At 45.5% G+C, this 16,279-nt stretch overlaps 1 pseudogene; it reads left to right on the top strand.

Moving 5' to 3' along the window:
• The first annotated feature begins 9,560 nt into the window (after positions 1-9,560).
• On the top strand, positions 9,561-12,722 carry LOC125164302 (F-box only protein 27-like; annotated as a pseudogene).
• Positions 12,723-16,279: the final 3,557 nt, after the last annotated feature.

The raw sequence follows: 16,279 nt of genomic DNA, 5'->3' as shown, positions 1-16,279 counted from the left end.
AGTGTACGGGATGGATCCCTTGTCATACTTACAAGTATTCGTTGGATTCGTAAAGGCAGATTTTAAAACTTTACTGTGTAATAATTGTGAGGAGGCCTTACAGAGATGTGTGGGATGGACAGACAGGATGGCAGAGCTGTTAAGACAGGGAGGTGCTCAGGAATCCAGGCTCGAACCCGCTTTGTGCTACTTCTATGAGATTTGGGACCAGTTAGTTCACCTCACTGTGTCTTAGCTCTTTACCTGGAAAATGAGGATAAGAACAGTACCCGCAAGAGAGTAACATCCATAAAGACACAAAAGGTGCACAAGGTCTTAGAGCAGAGTGGGCACGGGCATACTCAGTACATCAGCTGTGGTTAGTACTAGCTTTTGTTGACAGTGTGAGTGAATGCTCTTTTTTACATTAAAAAATATAATACCGAAGGGCACCTGGCTGGCTCAGTCAGTAGAGCATCTCGGGGTCATGAGTTTGAGCCCCATGTTGGGCAGAGAGATTACTTCTTTAGAAAGTATAATAATTAGAGCAGCTAATGCCATCTAAGATGGAAATACTTGAAAGTTCACGGAAAGGCTTCAGTGGAGAAGCAACAATTCAAGAGGAAAAAAAATTTTAAAGGTATTGACCTAGTCCCCAAAAGCAACAGAACGGAGAGGGGGCAAAAGGCACAAGTCAGGGAGGGCAGCTTTGAACAGGAGGGCTACTTCTTTGTGATGCCAACTCTACTTTTTAGGAAGACCTCATTTGAAATGCCAGATTTCCCACTACATGGATTCCAGCCTGGTGCAAGTACCTTGCTCAGATGGGTCTGCACTCAAAGTGGTACCAGTTGTTCTCAGTTGGGGGCTCTTCCCTACACTAAGGACATTTGACAATGTCTGGAGAAATTTTTAACTGTTATGACTGGGGCGGAGAGGGGTGGAGCAGGAAAAGGGGAGGGTGGGCAGAGAGCAGCTTGCTCCTGGCACCTGGCGGGTACAGCCCAGGGCTCTGGACATATCCTACAATGCACTCGTCAGAACCTATAGCGCCAACAAAGAATTTATCTACCCAAAATGTCCACGGTAGAGAAACCTAGCTCTAGATAATGACATTTCAACATCGCAGAGTGCTAGCCACAAACATCAGGTTACAGGCTTGGGTGATTTTGTGTTTGTGATGTATCAGCTAGCCCCTGTTGCCTAAGAAGAGCCTTCAACAATAATCAGTATGTTTTAGGACTTTGTAGACCACTAAGTAGTCTGCCTGGATCCAAACTAAATATCTCACCTCTTCCATCCACCCAGGTCCTGAAATGCCCTGTTGTGGCCACTGTCCTTCGGAAGAGACCACAGAGCCTCAAGGAGCTCCAATCTGTTCAGTGCCTTCAGGAAATGTGGGTTAATCACTTCAACCTGCATCAGTTTAACAGGGATTTTTCTGAGACCTGTTTATTGTTCCGCTGCTTGGCCTCTCTGGAGTTATCTATGACCGAAGTCTTACATTTATTTGTAGAGTAGAAGGTATATTTTTACTCTCACATCCCTTCCAAGTCCCTGAATTAAATTAGTATGAACTTTCCAAAATAAACTCACCTTTGAGTTGAAACCAAGCATGGAAAGTTTCAGTCCAAAAGGATACCTTATTGGAAAATTAGAGGCAAAGGAAAATGAGGATTATAAGGAATATTTTAGTGTAACTTCAGCACTCGAAGTTACTGAGGATAGAGTACTGGTTATATAAAAGATTCTCCAACAGATTTGATGTACACAACCCAAGACTGATATTCAATTCCCTTTCCTTCAGACTGAAAGAAAAAGCAACTGGAAATAAACAGAATGGAAAAAGCAGCACATGTGGATCTAATTCTGCACCATGTCACTGGCTAAAACCCAAGGAAAGAACGCTTTATCAGAATGAGAAAAGGGAAATGATCGATAATAGGAAGGAAGATCTCCGATTCCCTCACTCCACAAACATAATATGTTGGATCACACCTACGGTCTAGTAGCATTTGTCAACCACTCCAAGTTAACATTTTGTGTGAATGGCCACTGTGGTTTTTCCTACAGAAAACTGTTCTCAGAGCTCTAGGTGATTTGTAATATAGACAGACGTTAGGGCATTCAGGGCTTGTTTTTTCTCTTGATTCTCAACATGACAAACTATTTCCCAAGGATGGGCAACTCTTAGCAGATTCAAAATCTGTATTAATTCGAAGGTAGGTACCTTTGCAATAATGTATTCAGAGGATAAGTGCGACTTGGCTCCCATAAGGCTCAGATAAAATACTACTAGGCAGGGCTCCTGGGTGGCTCAGTCAGTTGAGTGTCTGACTCTTGATTTTGGCTCAGGTCATGATCCCAGGGTCATGGGATCCAGCCTTGCATCACGCTCCGTGCTGCTTAAGACTGTCTCTCTCTCCCTCTGCCCCTTTCACCCGCTTGTGCACTCTCTTTCTAAAATACATATTCAAAATGAAATAGAATCGCTTTCACAAAGCAGGGGTCCCAGAAGCCCAGCCCTATCTCCCCACCCCAATACTCTTCTTTGTTCCAAATGACTATCTGGATAAATACATGAAAAAAAAAAATGGTTTCAAAATTAATGTTTTCCTTTTCCAAAGGATTGAGTTGACATCATTTATAGCTAGCCCTTATTTAGACCACAGGAGCACCAAATCACGTTCTCTTAATTCTACCAGCTCAGAGAAATAGTAGTTACTGGGGAGTGTAATTTGGGCGAGGTGACTTCTGTTTTCACTTTCCGTGATTCTGTGTTAACTTGCATTTTTATGATTTGCCCCCTAAAAGCAGTTTTTACTTTAAAAAAAAAAGGTATCTTGAAAAAATTTAACATTTTACTAAGTTTCCTTTTTATCTTTTTGGTGACTACTTCTTCTAGATTGTATGCTGACAAATGTAAAAGACTCCAAGGGACCAGCGCATCTTTCCTGTTTCTTCACCTACAACGTGATCCACCTATAATACACAATTTAACTATGGGGTTAGTCAAACCGATACACCCTATATTTTTTAAAGGGGCCCTCTGCGTTATCTTCAATAAATTTTAAATACGTAATCTCTGTGAATGTAAGATGCTTGCGCGGTGATGTCTGCAACCACCGTGTCGGAGTTGATTCTGTTTCTTTGTATGGCTAGACAGAGATCGCCGCCTGCCATCATGGCTCTACAGACAGCTCTTCCTCCACCTAAGGTATGTCCTTCCTACAAGGGAACGTCCTTGGCACGGGATCATGAAATCTTAACACTCCTAACCCGAAGGATATGTGTATATTGGGTAATTTATGTTTTCAAATAAAACATTTATTAAAATTCACGGGACCTTAAATTTATACTTGGAATGGGAAGACATCTTTAAAAAATTTTTTTCATCAGAAAATGATCCCCCAAAAGGCATGTAATCACCAAAACGGTAATCACCACCTCAAATCTGTAATCCTGCCAAAGAAGCCTGCACAACAGGAGTAGTCAGATGACAGGGGTTTGCGGAAGCTCACGTTCCCTAAAATATCCTTAGCATTCCTCTCGAAAAAGCATAGGGGAAATCAAAGCAGCTGAAATTGTGGCTTTTTCCTGGCCAGTTCTGTAAAACAATATACCAGGGGCTATGCATCTTATCTTATGGTCCACATTTCCAGTGAAGACGAATACAGAAAGTACATTTGGATTGGCACATGGTTTGAAGTATTTTACTTTAGAGAAAGAAAAGTTGAGCAATCCTGGAAGAACTCCATATTCTTCTTTAAAAAAAATTTTTTTTTTTTTAATTCCTCTTGAAAACTAGTTACTGCTTCGAGCAGGAAGGAAAGGTTCGGAACAGCTGTCCCTGAGTGAGTTGGGAGAATGTTAATCACTGTCCCTTCTCTCCTTTACTTAAAGATTAGCTCACATCCCAGGCCCCTGCTAAGGGAAATCGCATACACTTAACTTTTGAGACGTACCATGAGGAATATTTCTGTAACAGTAGTAGGACGTCAGCCGGATCTAAAAGACGCTCAAGTCCGGAAATGTACCCCAAAGGCAACAAAAGCCCAAAGGGTCAGCAGCGGGCTGACTGGACATTTGAGAAAGTCATTTGTATCTTGACTTAAGCTCCCCAGGAAAAAGTCAAACTTAACAAAAATGGTTTCAAAAAAAATGGAATTGACACATACGCGGGCATCTGCAACTTTAGCCAAAGCCTCCTTAGGCAAAGTGCACTTGCACAGACCATGTTAGGTTAAAAATATATTAAATGCAATTTCCTCTGTACACTGTTAAGTGAGGAAAGCAAGATGTAGGGAAGTAGCTAATATATAGTCCCACTGTAATAACAAACAGTAATTCTCCCAATCCCGAACAAAAAAATTTTTTTTCCATATCCTTATTTGAGCATAGAGCTAGGTGTAGAAAGATATACAAGCTGCTAATTTTTTTAAATATTTATTTATTTTTGAGAGATAGAGAGAGAGAGACAGAGCATGATCAGGGGAGGGGGAGAGAGAGAGGGAGACACAGAATCTGAAGCAGGCTCCAGGCTCTGAGCTGTCAGCACAGATCCAGACACAGGACTCGAACTCATGAACCGTGAGATCATGACCTGAGCCGAAGTCGGACGCTTAACCAAATGAGCCACCCAGGTGTCCCCAAACTGCTAATATTTTAACAGGGAGGAGGATAAGAGAAGGGAGGGAAAAGGAGTTAAAAAAAGAGACAGACAGACAGACATTGGAAAGAAAAATATGCATGACCTAACACTGGATATGTGTACATTTTTAACTAAAAGAGAAACATAATTCTATGTTTTTAGAATAAAAGAGGGACAGACTATTGTTGGGATAGAAAAATATTCATGGCAAGAACTAGAAGGTGACACAAACATTTGTTTCCAGGATGAAAACATAGACAATCTTCTTAAAGCCAGTGGAATAAGACATTTTAGCAATATGGAGTATGACAGATTCTCCACCTGTAGGTAATACACTTTATAATACAATGGTTAGATATAAAGATAAACATCAGGTGCATTTGAAAAGTGGGTCTTTTGGGGCACTTGGGTGGCTCAGTTGGTTAAGTGTCCAACTCCTGATTTTGGCTCAAGTCACGATCTCATAATTTGTGAGTTTGAGCCCCGCTTCTGGCTCTGCACTGACAGCATGGACCCTGCTTAGGATTCTCAATCTCTCTCTCTTTCTCGCTCTCTCTCTCTCTCTTTCAAAATAAATAAATAAACTTAAAAATATATATATAAGTAGGTCTGGGACACTGTGCAGTCAGTGTTCTATGGGATCTAAATGAATCAGATACAGCCTAAAAAAAACTCCAAAGGTTTGCACAAATGGGACAAGAAGTGACACCAGTCCCTTCAGTCAATGTCCTCGGGCACCTGGTCGTCTGGAGGTCTGTGACCTCACAGAGCGCTGGAGATCACCACACCAGATTTGCAGAGCAGTGAAGTAAAAAGCTAAATCCTCAGTACATATACAAAACATGTCCCTAAGTCTATCAATATGGCAACAAGATGCTCCCCTTAGATGGTGGATAGGAAACTGATCAGAAAAAAAAAGTTTTTGAGGAAATAAAATATTAAAAAATGTAAATGTGACGGAAATTATAAACAGCCTGGAGCTCCTCTCCCTTCGGGAACAGCTGTGTCTGCTAATCCCTTGAGGAGTCCTCCCTGCGATCGCCCTTCCTTCCTTCCTCTGTCTCTCTCTAATAGCTCCCTTGTTCCTGCTGGACAAAACTAGCCCTTTGTGGCTGCTCTCAGAACAACATTAAAAACAGGAATAGGGAAATTGTAAACAGGAGGCTTCTGGTCTACAGGCGAAGACACACACAGGCCTCTGAGGCCTACTTCATGCTAAGCAAAGAAACAGACCTTTGTTGCTAAAGGGATTAGGGCTGCGGGGTTTCGGAGGCGCTGCTGAGGCATTCAGCTGGCCTGAAGTAGGGGCTTTGTAAAGAGATACCTCCATTAGAGGTCTGTGAGCGGAAATCATTCATACTCTTTATACAATCTGGGTAATGTGATAGTGTTGGACTGTTAAACGCCTCTGGTGAGGCAGGGTCCTATCTCCTTGAATGGTAAATTCTTCAGCCGCTAAATAGATGGTGGTATATTACCTTCACTGACTTTGGTTTTGGTTTTTTTGTTTTTTTGGTTTTTTTGAGGTGGTGGTAGAGGGGGGAGGATGTCTTCTACCGTTAACCCTTAGTGGGAGTGACATTAAAGGATCACCCAGAACCAGACAGGCAAAGTCTTCCCAAGTCAGCTAAGAGACAGCCACTGAACTTCTGGTGCTGGCATCTTACATTATCAAAAATGGCCCTCTCTCCGCATCCTCTGCACATGGAGACCTTGATCGCTTTGTCCTCACATTCATCATGATGATGGAAATCTCCATAGGTGCCTCATTCCATGCCCTTTAGCCTAGAACCCCCCAAACGACCTAACCATTTCCTCTCTATCCTATGCCCACTTTCACCACTCAGCTCTTCCTTGCCTCACCCTCCCTGGGTTGGATGAGTGCCCCTTTCTCTGAGGTCTGTAGTGTCCTGTGCATTTCTCTCTCGTTGCATTCCCCATAAACTTGGAGACTCTTTGTATGGCTGCTACCCCAACAGATGATGAGTTCCTGGAGAGCAGGGGCTTATTTATCTTTGTATCTACAATGCCTGGTCCTTCGTAGGTGCCTAGAGTTGTGTCCAGCAGGAGAAGAATGGAGTTGGGATGCACTGCCTTTAGATCGGTCCCTACCATAGCTGGGAAGATTGTATCTGCCTGTTTTAATGGCTTTGAGGAATTTTTAAAAATTCCTCGTGACCTCTTGTAGAGAACCCAACAGTCTTCAGAAAGCAAGGAAAAAACACTGTGGTCAGTTAGGAAAAGGAATCCTCCAAGGAAGATGGCAAGAGGTCACTTCCCCACAAACAGCCAGCAGCCTTCTGAGTGACCTGGCTCATCCTGACCCTGCTTCCACATTCTCGATTAAGGGAGTGTCATCAGCAGAATGGAAATGTTCTTTGGGTTCATATTTAGTGTCTCTGGAAATAAATATTAATTATGGTATCAGATGTTGTACACTCAGAGAACTTCTGAGATAGTTCCAGAAATAAAGTTCAAACAGTAGGAAGAGATGCTGCATTGGAGCTAAGGGACACTTTACCCCGGTAAGATCAGACCCATCCTAGCTGGCTGACAAACCCATCCTGGGAGAGACTATGGCTCCAGGTATACATGGATGCTGTGGAAACTTCACTTAGAAGGGGTCCTGGTTGGGGTGCCTGGGTGACTTAGTCAGCTAAGCACACAACTTGGGCTCAAGTCATGATCTCACAGCCCGTAAGTTCGAGCCCCGCATCAGGCTCTGTGCTGACAGCTCAGAGCCTGGAGTCTGCTTCAGATTCTGTGTCTCCCTCTCTCTCTGCCCCTCCCCCACTTGTGCTCTGTCTCTCTCCTTCTCTCTCTCAAAAATAAATAAATAAACATTAAAAAAGGGAGGGGCCTGGTTTCTGTAGAAGATAAACCTGCAAATGTGATGAGGGCTTTGCAACAACTGATAGAAGGCTGATGTCTTTCTCCACTGCTGTTCTCAGTAATCAGGGACATGCTTCTCTATCAGCACGGCCTTAGATGTTATTAATTGTTGGCTCTTTCCATTGTTCACCATTTTCTATCTGGATTACCTCTCTTCTCGCCATTTGGCAGATGGGACTCTGTTCTTACATTATTAACATCACTGTCTGCACAAAGCAGTTACATATGGAAGGAAGAAACCAGCAATGAGGCCATGGGCTTTGTCTCCAATTCTGCCACTTACTCAATCACCCATTCAGCCAACAAACGCTGAGCATCTGCTATGTGCCACACACTGGGCTGGGCACTGAGAAGATAAGCATGACACAGGACTCACTCTGAAGATGGGGAGGCACACATAAACACAGTGGTGAATACCATGATGGCAATCTGCACAAAACATTCCCAGAGCATTGGGAAGCTGAAGGCATTCAAGGAAGCCCTCCTGAAAGAGATGAGTGCTTAGCCTAGAAGATCCTGGATGGATAAAAAAGCCACAAACATTTGGGAAAACTGCAGATATACGACTACGAACCAAATATCAAATAAGTTTACTGTGTTATTATTAAATTCTTGAGTGTAATAATGTGGTTATGTAAAAAAATGTCCTGGAGCACCTGGGTGGCTCAGTCGGCTAAGCCTCCAACTTCTGCTCAGATCATGATCTCGTGGTCGTGGGTTCAAGCCCCACGTTGGGCTCTGTGCTGACAGCTCAGAGCCTGGAGCTTGCTTTGGATTCTGTGTCTCCCTCTCTCTCTCCCCCTATCCTGCTCACACTCCGTCTTTCTCTCTCTCAAGAATAAATAAACATAATTTTTTTTTTAAAGGGTCCTTGGGACGCCTGGGTGACTCAGTCGGTTAAGTGTATGACTTCGGCTCAGGTCATGATCTCACGGCAGGTGGGTTCAAGCCCCACATCAGGCTCTGTGCTGACAGCTCAGAGCCTGGAACCTGCTTCGGATTCTGTATCTCCCTCTCTCTCTCTACCCTTTCCCCACTCACACTCTGTCTCTTCGTCTCTTAAAAAATAAATAAACGTTAAAAAAAATTTTTTAAGGGGTCCTTGTACTTAGGAGATACATGCTGAACTATTTGTGAAGAGGAGTCATGATATCTAAAAGTTACTTTCAAATGGCTCAGAAAAAGACAGGCCTATCTGTGTATGTGTGTGTATATATGTACTAAGGGGGATGGGGGGAAAAGAACAAATCTGCAAAATGTTATTTGGTCAATCTGGGTATATATATACACATTTCTTACACTATTCTTTTAATTTACTCTATCTTTTTAATTTCCAAAATAGAATATTAGATAAACAATTGTTAAAAGCACACAGAGTTGACCCTTGAACAATGCAAGGGTTAGGGCCACAGACCCTGTGCATTCGAAAATCCATGTATAACTTTTGACTCCCCCAAAACTTAACTACTAACGGCCTGTTGTTGACCAGAGCCTTACCAATAACATCAACAGTCAATTTACACATATTTTGCCTATTAACATGTAATATATATTGTATTGTTACAACAAATTTTGCTGGAAATGTTATTAAGAAAACAAAATGTTATTACGAAAATCACAAGGAAGAGAAAATACATTTACAGTACTGTTCTGTATCTACAAGAAAATAATCCACATTTATACATGGACCTCCGATGCTCAAACTTGTGTTATTCAAGAGCCAACTATGTATATAAAGCTATCACGAGTGCTAACACTGGACTGGAACAGGAAACGAAAAGAGAGCATTAGTCAGATAAAGATGGGGGGGGGACCCCAGGGAGAGGAGATGGCTAGAACATGGGACTTGGGAGCGGTAGCTGGGATGCCTAGAACTACTCCTGGCCCAGAGGTGACACTTGTGTATATCTGCCCAATGAATGAAAGAGTTAAACAGCATCGCCTAGGCAGGGAACTGCAAGCAGATCACACCAAAGTGAGCATAAGGTTTACGTTAAGGAGCCAGAGCCGATTCGGCTATGGAGGCAGGAGGTCTGTCATGGAAGCCTTTGTATATTCTGCCAAGGTCCTGGGACTTTATCCTGTGGGCGATGGGAGCAACGAGCGGGAGGCAATGTGGTCAGATTAGCATCTAGAGGGACCACCCTGAAAGTCAGGTGTCATGTGGGGTGACGGAGCACAGACCTCAAGGCGGGAGACGAGGGTACCAGTCAGGATGCCTTTGGCTCCCTTAAACACAAAGCTCTGAGTCTAACTGCCTGAATTTATCAAGAGACTTATTATCCAACATAGCTGCAAACTCTGAGATGACAGGCCGCAGACGTGGTTGATTCGGTGGCTCAAAAACGCAACCACGGACCCAGGTTCCATCCTCTCTCCAGGGCACCATGCTCTGTGGTGGGGTCTGCCTGCAGGCTGCCTTTCCTCATCTATGCCAGACGGCTGTAGCAGTTCCTAGAGTGACGTACGGATACAGAGAAGCCCACAGACAGAAGGGAGCAGTTTCTTCTTCGGTCTCTTTCTTAACAAGGAAAACTTCCAGAAGCTTCCCAGCAAATTTTGCCTCACATCCCACTGGCCCAGCTTGGATCCCAAGCCCACTTCAAAACCAATCACTGTCAAGGGACCGAGATTACACGTTTGGCTCAGAATAATAATTTATACACAGAGGGAATTAACTATGATGAATCATCACTCGAAACACTCAGGAGCCTACTGGTCCAGGCAGAAGATGCTAGAAGCCTAAACTATGATAATGGTGGTGAGGAGTGCAGACGTGAGAACAGATTCATGATTTATTTAGGAAGTTATGTTGGTAGAATCTGGTGGTAGACTGAAAATGGAGGAGGAGTTACAGAAGAAAAGGACACCCTCTTCCATAATTCCAGCTTGGGTGAATGGATAGAAGGAAGTGTCATTAACTGAGATGAGGTGCCCATGAAGAGGGAGGAGGGTGTGGAGAAAAGACGGTGTGGCGCACATTCAATGTGAAGTACCCGTAGGCTTCGGAATAAAGGTATTAGCCGATCAGTGGAATATGAGTCAAACTGTTATCCCAAACGGGTAGCCCTTACACCAGACATGGTTCTCAGATGGGCTTTGGTCCCTACGGACATTTTCGAACCAATATTTAATCACTGAGAGATTCCAAATAGGATTATATATTTCTGGTTTCTTTAGGGAAAATTGGGAAATCTGGCAACACTGGTCCTGAACTGTTGCTTGTCAAACATCGGTGGAGCCCGGAAGCAGCCCTTCTCTTTAGCTAGAATAAGGGCTTCTCTGGCCTGCCACACTCTGCCTCCATCACTGCCTTCACCTGGTTGGCCCTGAAGGCATTTCCAACCAACACCCTGCTCACAACCTTGGAGACAGAGGTCTGAGCTGCCTGGTATTTAGATGGTGGTCAAATACCTCACCCAAAGAGAAAACAGAATGAAAGTACGTCAAGGAGGTAACCCTGGAGCCATGAATTCTTTAGTTTTGGGCTTTTTTTAATGTTTATTTATTCCTGGGAGAGAGAGTGCAAGTGGGGGAAGGGTAGAGAGAGAGGGAAATGCAGAATCTGAGGCAGGCTCCAGGTTCTGACCTGTCAGCACAGAGCCTGACACGGGGGTTTGAACCCACAAACCGTGAGATCAAGACCTGAGCCGCCTGAGCCAAAGTCGGACACTCACTCGACTAAGCCACCCAGGCGCCCCAGCCATGAATTTAGAAATGGAGGGAGAGAAATTCACGCTGGAGAGAAAAACAAATGACATGAGTGAGCATGAAGTCTCAGGAGCTAAGAGAGGAGAGCTGAAGTTGCAGGGAGGGCTCTCCTGCCCTATATGCAACAGGAGGTCCAGGGAGGGAAGGATCCAAAGGAGACTCGGCATTGGGGAAGTAAGTCGTGGGTGACCAGGAGTTTACCTGTGTGACACGGTGGGGGAAGGGGCAGACAGCAACCGGGGTGGGTAGAGGATAAAAGTAAGCGTACATGGTGCGCGTGGACTGCTCTGGTGACAAAGAAGAAGAAAGGCTGGATGGAAACTAGCGAGGCTGTGGGGCAAGGCATGGTCCCTTGGCAGGATCAGAGACACTCAGACATTGCAAAGGGAAGAAGCAGCCAGTGGTGAGATGCAGGCTGTAGGCATGTAACAGAGGGATGAACCAAGTCCAAAGGGAGGCGGGAGGGGCAGGGCGACAAAAAAGTCAGGCATAGGTGGCTGGATTCACTGCATAAAAGAGAGGCCTCCGAGGCTGGTGGATTGGAAGTGATGATACACCTACAGGCAGATGAGTGTGTTCAGAAATTTGAGAGTTAAGTTGCTGCTGAGCCCGGTGAGGGGGAGCACGTGGTGTAAGGCCGTGGGCGCCTTGGCCTCCAGGGACTGGTCCCTCTCCTGCCCCCCTCCAGCCACCGTCTCCGGGTCACTGCACTGGAGCCTGAACCTGAGGAGGTGCTGGACCTGAGTCAACTGCCACCCAAGCTGCTCCTGGTGCTGCTGAGCCACGTGTCTCCATGCACACTGCTGGGGTGCAGCTGCCAGAAACACAGGGGCTGGCACGTCCTGATGAATGACCTTCCCGGGACCACAGCGCTCTGCTGCCCCTCGCCTTCAGCGGCCTGCCCCGCGTCCATCAGGCCAGCCCCTGCCTCCTGGGCCGCTTCTGCAATCAAGAGCAGAGACATCGAATGCAACCTTATAGGCAACCCCTGTGGCCAAGAGACCTCCGGAAACAGTGGTGCAGCATGGTGGGGTGGCTGCGTGGTGGAGATGAACAGGTCATATGGTGCCCCGGGAGCCCCCTCGCAGACCTGCTTCATGTCTTCCTTCAGCTCATGTCTCAAGAAGCAGGTCTTGGGCCCGGAGGAGGAGGGTTGATGGCTGGAACTGCTCGATAGTGGGAAGATTGAGATTTGTGTCTCTGACTGACGTCAACCAGATTGCTGTGGGTAAATTCTCTGCTATGGCTGATCCCATTCAGCAGTGGTACAACAGTGGTTGCTTTCAGGTCACCCAAGTGTTCTCCAACATCAAGATGGGCCAGGGGCTTTGTGTCTTTCCAATGCTGGGGCCAGAACATGCAGATCTGGGCTGGTCACTACAGAGCTGGTGGGACCAACTCCAGTGTGATGGTGTGGGCCCATCTGTCACAAAACAACCTGACTGGTGCCTTCCAGGACCTGGGATCACTGGCCAGGACTTCTCATTAACCAAGGGCTTACACCTCTCTGACATCCTGTGTACTCCAAGGTTCATTCGAGGGTCTTGCTGGGTCTTTTCTTTAGGTTCTGGAAACTACTAGAAGAAAGCTCTTCCATCAGATCTACCTACTGCTGTTTTAGGGCAGTCCTTCTCCCATGGGGGCTGGGGGAGGCAGCAGGTGAGCACGGAGGAATGCTGGTCCTGGAGAGGGTTCTTCACCCTCCCCACAGAAGCACTCTGATCCAGCCCCAGCCTCCTCTTCCCTTGTCTCCTCCTGTTTCTGCTTCAGGGGCTTTACTGGTCCCTTTAGGGAAGGTCTCTCATCTCTGAAGTAGAGTCTCATCTATGGCAGGGAAAATTCCAGCCACCTTGGGTGGTAAACTTAACCTCCTGAAGCCTCAAGGACCAGGCCTTGCAGCTGGAAGTCAACCAGCACGAAAAACGTTTAGAGATGCTCAAGGACCCCTGTTATTGTGTGGTCCATAAAGTTATTTGAATTTGGAAACTAGTAATTGACCTTTCACAGGGAAGGCCTTAGTAATCCTTCAAAGAGATGCTCCAAGATGCCAGTCCTTTTCCATTTGGTATGAAGGACGGGGTAGGGTGGGAAGAGTGGAGAGGCCTATTTCCCAAGCAGCAATGGGGGAAGACTAAGCTAGTTTTCAAGCTCTAGGAAGCTGAGTTCCTACCAGCAGACAGAAAGAGGCACACACTGGATAATAATTCTCCTAGGGGAGGGCAGAGGCACCAGGTCAAAGGATGGAGGGGAAGGGTCACAGTGGCACCCATGCCTTGGGGGCTTGTGACATCCACAGCCTCTGTCTGGGTCATCTCTCACGCTCCAGGTTTGGATGCATGTTTGCCCCCTCCCCTATGCTTGATTCACCACAGAAGTGCCTGGGATAACCCAGAGGGCAGTAAATGTAACTCTACTCATGCAGGTAGGTTCACCAGTGACTGTAACCCCAATCCATCTAAGGAAAATGAGTGGGGGGGTGCCTGGGTGGCTCAGTCAGCTCAGCATCTGACTTTTGATGTCAGCTCAGGTCATGATCCCAGGACTGAGGCTTCAAGCCCATTGTCAGGCTCCGTACGGAGCACAGAACCTGCTTGGGATTCTCTGTCTCTCTCTCCCTCTGTCCCTCTGTCCTGAAATCTCTCTCTCTAAAATAAATAATAATAATAATAATAATAATAATAATAATAATTTTTAAAAGAATAAAATTTATGAAAAGAAGAAAAGGAGGAAAGGAAAGGGAAGGAAAGGAAAGGAAAGGAAAGGAAAGGAAAGGAAAGGAAAGGAAAGGAAAGGAAAGGAAAGCTCAAGTTTCTGTTTGCCTGATGTTACAGTTAACTCTGAAGCCAAGTAGGCTTTGGTGCCACCTTTACCCAAGGCCTTCAGGCTTCCTCCAAGGAAATGACTGCCAAAACAGTCCTGGTAATTAGAAAGCATTTTGTGGAATTTTTCTGAGGAAGCATTCTGTCCTGGAAAGTCAGATAGATTCCAAGGCAATGGATCTCCACGGCGGCCCGTGTTGAGATCAAGGCCGTCACTATGACAAATAATACTCTTCCTGCTTTGGGGCTGCAGTGTCTACATGGCTGCCTGAGGCTGCAGACTGGGGCTGGGACTCGGTGGCCCACATTCTGATCCACAGTGGAAGCTCTGAGGAACAGGGAGAGTTTTCCACAACAACTCACCCTTGACTTCCAATTCCAGATATGGTCTCCAAATGCAGTGACTTTTACCCAAAATTATAGGTTAACAGGGACAGAGGTGAGGGGTGACACCAAGTACCATTAATGAGCCCTCCCCAGAAATTCAGCAGCAATGGCCTCCCCTCTTCCTTTCCCTACCACATTTTAATAAAATTTCCTAAGCATAATTATTTGGATTGTCTCTCTTCTGTGTCTTATTTATTTTACGGTGGAGTTGTTATGAGGCAAAAAGAAACAAATGGAAAGCACTTTTTTAAACAATGCACTAGGAATATGCCTAGAGGAGTGCCTGGGTGGCTCAGTTGTTTAAGCGTCTGACTCTTGATCTCAGCTCAGGTCGTGATCTTGCTGTTCGTGAGATCGAGCCCGGCGTCAGGCTCTGTACTGACAACCTGGGGCCTGCTTGAGATCCTCTTTCTCCCTCTCTTTCTGCCCTTCCCCTGCTTGTGTGTGTGCACTCTCTCTCTCTCTCTCAAAATAAATAAATAAACTTAAAAACAAAAAAGAAATATGCCTGGGAAAGTCACTAACTTGACATTAGGTATCCCTAGAACAATTAAGATTTAGCTGACACAAAAATTTCCACGTCTTAAAAACTGTCTCTGATCTTAAAAATAATAATATTCTGGTTATAGCCCCTCCACTGGAAAAAATAAATATTCTTTAATTCCTTCTCAAAACTGGGGGCATTGAAGTAGAATCAGGGTCAGGAGAGGTAAGCATGCCGACGTCATTTCACCAGTTTGGAATGATGTGGTTAAACCCACCATGGATGTCCCCAGAGGGAACAGAGAATATCTTTCAAGAACATGCTAAACACCCATCTGTCAGAAACAATTTGTGGGTTCCGAGGTGCAGAGATGGAGAACAGAACATACCATCCCTTGGGGTTCCTGCCTGTGCAGAACAGTTCTGCCTCTGTTAGATGCATGTACTCATTATCTTTGATCATCAGCCCCTGCTTAACAGGCCTGGGGTGACCCACCTGCTATGCCGAGGACATAACAGGCCAGGTCCTCAAGAAGCTCCCCTTGTCCTGGCAGAGCCGGATGCCCAGACAATTACGCAACCACAGCACACAGTGAGAACAATATTGATGGCAACCCAAACCAAACACTCCTATTAATTATATATTAGTGGGAAGAGGGCACCATTAAGAACTGGCCTCCTGTACTACCAGCACACTGGGGGCTTGTTTCCCATGGAACACAACAGCCCTCTGGGGTAGGTGACCTTTTCTCTATATTCTGAGTGATCAAGGTCATCAAGGTAGTGAGGAGCAGAGATGGGATTTGAACCCAGGTTGCTCCAACTTCCTGCTCCTTTCATATCAAGTCACACTCAAGGACCATTTTTTAATTGTAGCCTTTCCTGACTCCCTTAACTGAATGTTACTTATTTGTAACTCTCTGAAGGTAACAGCCTTGGACTGGAAGGACTGTCATCTGTATACCTGTCAATTTTACAGGACCGCAAATGTCAAAGGCACGAACGGCATCTCTTTACATGTTTTGTGTGTGTGTGATTTTTTTAAGTTAAAATTTGTTTTTTAAAGTTTATTTATTCTGGAGACGACAGAGACAGAGATGAGTGGGGGAGACGCAGAGAGAGAGAGGGAGACACAGAATCTGAAGCAGCCTCCAGGCTCTGAGCTGTCAGCACAGAGCCCGACACGGGCCTGGAACTTACGGACCGTAAGCTCATGACCTGAGCCGAAGTCGGACGTTTAACTGACTGAGCCACCCAGGCGCCCTGTGTGTGTGTAATTTTTAAGATAAGTTGTGCCTCTCTGATGAGGTGAGGTTTAGGCAGACACACAAACAAAATGAGAGTAATCCTTGAAGAT

This window comes from Prionailurus viverrinus, chromosome A1, assembly GCF_022837055.1.
Source record: "Prionailurus viverrinus isolate Anna chromosome A1, UM_Priviv_1.0, whole genome shotgun sequence".
Taxonomy (NCBI): Eukaryota; Metazoa; Chordata; class Mammalia; order Carnivora; family Felidae; genus Prionailurus; species Prionailurus viverrinus.
This window is presented reverse-complemented; position numbering and strand designations above follow the sequence as displayed.